Raw genomic sequence first — 7,602 nt, forward strand, 5'->3', positions numbered from 1 at the left:
ATAACATACATAACGTATATCGATCATAGTATATACTATCTTTTAGTATAATGATTATAAAATATAATAGCGTATGATATACTAAATAGGTTATAACTGCTACCCCTATACAAAACAAGCTGTTGCCAGAAAAGTAGGTTAGGTTAGGTTAGGTTAGAACTGCGACCTCTACAGAAAACAAACTGCTGCCAGAAAAGTAGGTTAGGTTAGGTTAGAACTGCGACCCCTACAGAAAACAAACTGCTGCTAGAAAAGTAGGTTAGGTTAGAACTGCGACCCCTACAGAAAACCAACTGCTGTCAGAAAAGTAGGTTAGGTTAGGTTAGGTTAGAACTGCGACCCCTACAGAAAACAAACTGCTGCCAGAAAAGTAGGAAAAAAAAAAAAAAAAAAAAAGTTTAGAACTGCGACCCCTACAGAAAACAAACTGCTGCCAGAAAAGTAGGTTAGGTTAGGTTAGGTTATTCTATACGAGCATTATGCATTTTGGTGTTAGATGTAATGAGTAATATACATTATAAATCTGAGATATTATGAACGTTATACATAATGATCGTTATATACGATGATATTATACTTAAATAACGTTATACTTAACAAAAATAGATATTTTGATGTTATATCTAACGTTCGTTATACACCTTGAACGGTATACAAAACAAACTTATACAATATGAGCGTATATAATATGAATATTATAGTATAAGTTCTTATGTCTTATATTACTTACCCATGTCTGAAACACTCGTACCTACCCGATGACCTCATGCGCACCACTGTTGTTCCAGTTATTAAAAATAAAACCGGTGATGCTACTGAGGTTTCAAATTACAGGCCAATATCGTTGGCAACTATTATAGCCAAGGTATTGGACAGTGTGTTGGATGGTCTCTTGGAGCAGAACTTCCGTCTTAATGATGCACAGTTTGGTTTTAGGCCGGGGCTGTCCAAGTGCTATCCTGTGCCTCAAACAGACTGTCTAATATTATACAAAAGGCAGAACACCGGTGTTTATGCTTCCTAGATTTGTCGAAAGCTTTCGACCTTGTATCTTACGACGTACTCTGGGACAAGATAAGTAATGAGACGACCTTACCTTGTGAAATTACATCTCTTGTGAGTTATTGGTATAACCATCAAAAGAATAGTGTCAGGTGGGCAGGGTCTCTGTCGGAAGAGTATGGCTTGGAGTGCGGGGTGAGGCAGGGCGGGTTAACCTCACCACGGCTCATTAACCTGTATATGAACGGGTTAATCGAGGAGCTCAGCAGTACCAAAGTCGGATGTCATATTGACGGTGTTTGTGTCAATAACATTAGTTATGCTGATGACATGGTACTGCTGAGTCCTTCGATTGGGGCCCTCAAGCGCCTTCTGGCAATATGTGAAAGTTATGTGGTGGCCCATGGACTCAAATATATTGCTAACAAAAGTGAAATAATGGTTTTTAAGGCAGGTACCAAAACCTACACGCTACCAGCAATTTCTCTAACAGGTGTGCCTTTAAAGCAAGTTAGCCAATTTAAATATTTGGGTCACTGTGTCACCGAAGACTTAAAAGACAACTTGGACGTTGAACGGGAGCGAAGGTCGTTGGCCGTTCAATGCAATATGTTGGCCCGCAGGTTTGCGCGATGCACAGAAAAAGTAAAGATCACTCTCTTTAAAGCCTTCTGTGTATCTTTCTACTCATGCAGCCTGTGGGTCAATTATACGCAAAGAGCGTACAGCGACCTTCGCGTCCAATACAATAACGCGTTCCGGGTGCTGATGGGGCTGCCGCGACACTGTAGCGCCTCTGGCATGTTTGCCGAAGCAAGGACAGACGGCTTTGCGGCCGTCATGAGGAAGAGGTATGCCTCGCTCATGGGCCGTCTGCGCGACAGCCCCAATTGCATTCTGAGCGTGTTTGCTAACCGCTGGGACAACCCTATGTTAGCCCGGTGGACGTTCATGCATGTCGTCAAACACTGCTGACGGTATGTATACCTACTTATATTTTTATTTGTTGTTTTAAATTTTGTACTAGTTAATAAATTAATAATTAGTTTTAAGATTCGCTAACAAAATTGTATGGGCTCTGTCTGAAATAAATGTTTTATTATTATTATATTCAGTTGCAAAACGCGAACTGATGGTCCAACGTTCCTTGTTTTTGGGCGCTTAAAAGTGCCGTTTTTAAAAGCATCCGAATTCATATCGAGTATTGAGTATTGGTTGTTGAAGTAGAGTAAGCTGCGAGACCTTGAAGAGGCAGTGCAGCTGCCAAAGTTGTTGCGCTCTTAGCACCACCCGGGGATCACGTGTAGGGCTATCTAAGGTAATTCCTACGGACGTGGAGCATCATCGACCCCCAACGCTCGCGTATTGTGAAGGTGCTGGGGGTCCCTGAGCCTGGCCTGGCTTGACAGACGGCACTAGCTGGTAGCACCTAGTTTCCGAGATATCGCAAAGTTTCACCTAGGACATACCCTGACCCTACAATCCCTACATACCTACTTAAATAAATAAATATAGGCTCGACAAGCGCGAGTGACACCCTTGAAATGGTTAGGTATTTTAAGTAAAATTTCACGCCCATTTATAAAATTACTAGCGGCTCGGTCCGCTCGGCTTCGCACGGGTTCCTCAAGAATCACTCTATTGATAGGTGAAAACCGTGAAAATCCGTTTAGTAGGTTTTGGTTTTATCGCGAACAAACATACAAACACAAATTGACAGACACGGCAGGGGAGTCTGTTTTATAAGGTGTAGCTTAGTAATGATATGTAATTTTTCGTTTTTTTTTTTTCAGTACCTGGATTATAATTCAAGAAGGGTTTTAGGTTCGGTACGTAAAATATAGTTAACATTCCATTTCTGACCGCAGCTGCATTACTGCTCCGACACTACTGCAGCGGTCCGAACCTCGTTGTTATTATCAATTTTTATAGTAAAATGAATGACGATACCGACTGCACGTAATACGGTGATTTTAACGTACTTCCGACCGCAGCTGCACTACTGCTAGCCTAGCCAAGGTTACAATCGCTATCGATCGCTTCGACAACGAAAATCATTATGTCTCTCTATCAGTCTTCCATATTAGTGCGACAGTGACAGTTGCGTTTCGATCGCTACGGAGCGTAAGCGATCGGCATCTTGGCTACGCGGCCTGATCCGACACGTCGATGTTAGGGTAACATTCCATTTCTGACCGCAGCCGCACTACTAGTACGAACGCGTCGGTGTTAGAGTTAGACCAAGAAAAGTCTGCAGCGATTTTGATAGCATACGCAGTGCAAGTGTTTAATATTATAATTTAATACGTCATAATTTCATAGAAGTTAGTCGTTTAGAATAACAAGATAGGGTTGCCAGATCGAAAGGCGCTATTATCGGGAAAAAATATCAATTTTTCGGGTTTTTGGGACTTAAGTCGGGAAAAAAAATCATTCAAATTAAAGTAATTGTATAAAAAACAACTATATTTTACATTATTGGCACTACGCTCGACGTGGGTCACTCGCTCGCTCGACGACAGTTCGGAACTTGAAATTATTGGTTTATAACGTGAAGCTGTTTTTCGGGACAGTTTTCACTTTGTCGGGAATCGGGAACACATGCTAAAAATCGGGAGAATCCCGCCAATTCCCGACCATCTGGCAACCCTACTTGCACTGCGTATGCTATCAAAATCATTGCAGACTTTTGTTGGTATAACTTCATTGTCAATTTCCATAGTAAAATGAATGGTAGTGCTGTTGTGCTGTGTGTTGAAAATGGACTGTCACCTTTATTGTCAATTTCCAGAGAAAAATTAATGACAAGACCGACTGCACGAAGCATGGGGTTTTTTGCGTATTTGGCGTATTATTGCACGCTGCAGCGCAGTGGCTGTAGACCGCACATCAAATCTGTCACCTACTGAAATGTCTTTGGTCACAGATATTAGAAATTTCAAGCAAAGAGGATATAACCACTACGTTCTAAGTAGTTTATTACACCCAAAATGTTTCCAATGAAATGGCATAGCTTATCTCTGTTTATATGTGATAGGATACTAGTTGATACTACGAAACTATTAGTAGATTACATTTTTGCATCGGCCACAAATGGTCGCGCACTGTGCGGTTTAAGAAGAATTTCCTCCCGCACGCGGATGCTGCGGCTGTGGCAGCCACCTCCTGGACCGTGTCATCGAAGCACATGGGTGACATGGTACCCTCCAGGTAGAGTTCCGTCATACCACCGAAATGAAATCGGTGACGATACTCGAGCCACGCGCGGTCCAGCATGGTCCTCCCCGAATGGCACCATGTCCCCTGCCTCCTCCGACTGATCCCCAGCCACCACAGGTGCGTCAGTTGCGTCACCGGCTCGTAGCACCTCCCAGCTACCGTAGCCTCCTGGGCTTCCTCCCCCCTCTCCCCCCTCCCCACATGGCTCGACCTCAGCCCCCCCAGGGCCCTGCTTCAGGCCCGCGCTTCCTCCAGGAGCTTGAAGTAGCTGTGTCGAGCCCCGAACGCAGAACATAGTCGGCCTCCTTGATGACGGCGGCCGACACCCGGTCCATCAGAACGATTCGCCTGGTGCTCGGCCTCGACATTCGCTTGTGCGCAGCCTGGGGTTCTTCTCTGCAGCACCCTGAGGGCTCTCGTGATGTTCTGACTGCCATCGACCACCGTTCTCCAGGTCATCTTGACCGGTTTCGGCAGATCTTTGGCAAAGTATTATTTTAGGTGACTCGTAGAAAAAGTATTGTGTACAATAGTGATATAATCAAGCTTTTCAATCTCGTACCTTCATTAGGCCACTCAGCAAGCTTTGTTGGCTAAACATGGTACTCGGCTGTAAAGGTCTCTATTATATTACGATTGTATGAAATACTATAGCCAAACGCCGAAGTTAACGGAATTAAAAAAAAACATCCTCTATATTACTTGTATAGATAAATTATCCAGGGCGCGAAATTGCATATGTAGTGGTAATGTGGGCTTACAGGCATTCTATGTTTGAATTTTCTCTTTTCTCGTACCACCAGCATAAAAAATAAAATAGACGTCTGATTTTATTGTATTCTCACAATTTTCAACATAATTTTGACCTAGGCCTGTACGACTAATGTCGAAAGTGAAGAAAATAAATATATAGATGGTCAAGCAAATCTTGTCAGTAGAAAAAGGCGCGAAATTCAATCCCTTCGCGCCTACATTTTTCAAATTTGCCGCCTTTTTCTATTGACAAGATCTGCTTGACCAACTTTAGATGTCAAGAAGAGGAAATGCGTCAAAGTCGAATAAAAAAAATCGAATTTTAGATCATATTATTATCAAACATTGTGCCAGTTTAGATGAAGATTTAAATTATCGTCGGCTGAGAATACGTTAGTGCCATATCCATTTTTGAGAAAATCGTTTCTTAATGATCCCTAAAATAACAAAAAATATGCTATAATAGACACTAATCGGTTTAAAAAAAAATACGATTTTTGAAAAATGTTGTGCCATATCCGCAATTTACTATAGGATAATTACACTCTGTCAACAGAAAATTACCACAAAAGTGTGACATATCCATAACTTTTGTGTCATGTCATACATTATACGTTTAATACATTCACTCATCAAAAACGGATATGGCAAAAATAAAAATGCTTTTATTTTATGATAACCACTGTATTCACAATATTTGTTTGGTACTATAAATAGTAAACATATATGCCTAAATGATATACCTATACGTTCAATATTTCCTAAATATAAAACTTTCCGAAAAATATATTTTTTTACTTCTTTTCGCTCTCCTGCAAACCATGCAAGTGGCGTATGGCACAAACGTATTCTCACCCGACGTTATAGGAAGAAGACTTCTTCTTCCTCGCGTTATCCCGGCATTTCGCCACGGCTCATGGGAGCCTGGGGTCCGCTTGACAACTAATCCCAAAAATTGACGTAGGCACTAGTTTTTACGGAAGCTACTGCCATCTGACCTTCCAACCCAGAGGGGAAACTAGGTTTTATTGGGATTAGCCCGGTTTCCTCACGTTGTTTTCTTTCACCGAAAAGCGACTGGTAAATATCAACTGATATTTCGTACATGAGTTCCGAAAAACTCATTGGTACGAGCCGGGGTTTGATCCCGCGACGTCCGGATTTAAAGTCGCACGCTCTTACCGCTAGGCCATCAGCGGGCTTTTGAAATTATAGCGACTAAAAGCAAAAAAAGCACATACTTATTCTACTTGTTTATGGTATGTTATGTAATTGAATTAAGAAAAAACTTACACTTTTCATGCGAACGGTACAACCACTACAAAGGCAATTCCGTGCTCTATCATTTATCTATAGCGCTGTCCTATTTGATGTTTCGACTAAACCGTCTGAACCTGCAAAACGTTTTATAAAGTGTCATTTAATGGGACTTGCTAACTAGGTATGTAAGTAAACAAAAGTCACTAAATTCATCATTCAGAGACAATTTCCATATGGCGGCTTATTTACACAGTTAGCAAGTTCCATAGAATGACACTTTAGTTGAGAAACTCTAAACAGAACTAAGTACTTGTATTTATGTTTCAGATACTGTCAGAAACCGTAGGGAAGTTAGTAAAAGAGGGAGCTAAAGTCCTCGAAAAAACCATAAATACAATTAAAAAGATAGTGAAAAAGCCAAGGAAAAAGACAGTTAAAAGGCCAAAGGCAAAGAAAGTTTTAAAGCCAAAGGTAAAGAAAGTTAAAAAGCTAAAGAAAAAGACAGATAAAAAGCCAAAAAAAAAGAAAGATAAAAAGCCAAAGAAAAAGACAGATAAAAAGCCAGAGAAAACGTCTGCTGAGAAGATGATAGAAGTAGAAGATAAAGTACATGATGCGGCAGAGGAAATAGCTGACTCAATCATTGAAAATATGGCCCCGCAAAATAATGAAGAATCAGAGGAGCAGATGTTAGACTTAAAAGATAAAATTATTGAGGTTGCTGAAAAGCAAATAAGGGCAGATTTAGGCATAGATCCTATACAGCGAGCCGTAGATTCAGAAGAGCAGAGCAAGAATTCAGAAGAGCAAAGCGAAAATCCAGAAGAGGAAGGTGAAAATTCTGAGGAGGGAAGTGTAAATTCAGAAGAGCAACGCGAAAATCCAGAAGAGGAACGCGATAATTCGGAGGAGCACAGTGTAAATTCTGCAGCCCAGAGCGAAAATCCAAAAGAGGAAAGCAAAAATTCGGAGGAGCGAACAGTAAATTCAGAAGTGCAAAGCGGAAATCCAGAAGAGGAAAGCAAAAATCCGGAGGGGCGAACAGTAAATTCAGAAGTGCAAAGCGGAAATCCAGAAGAGGAAAGCAAAAATCCGGCGGGACGAAGGGTAAATTCAGAATAGAAAAAGGATTGAGCGGCTGAATGCGGGCTACACACAATATTTAACTAGTTCAATAAAGCCCTTAAAATTTACATTGATTTGTAGGAACCACAGAGGTTACAACCCGTACTGACCGTTTCTTTGCCATAAAATGATACATATGTCGACACATCAGTTAGAAAATTCATTTATGTTCAATGCAAATTATTTACGTTTATCTTTTTAGTTATAATTATTTAAATACAGTTTATGAACTATACACGGTGG

The sequence above is a fragment of the Cydia splendana genome, unplaced genomic scaffold (assembly GCF_910591565.1).
Source record: "Cydia splendana unplaced genomic scaffold, ilCydSple1.2 scaffold_72_ctg1, whole genome shotgun sequence".
Classification (NCBI taxonomy): domain Eukaryota; kingdom Metazoa; phylum Arthropoda; class Insecta; order Lepidoptera; family Tortricidae; genus Cydia; species Cydia splendana.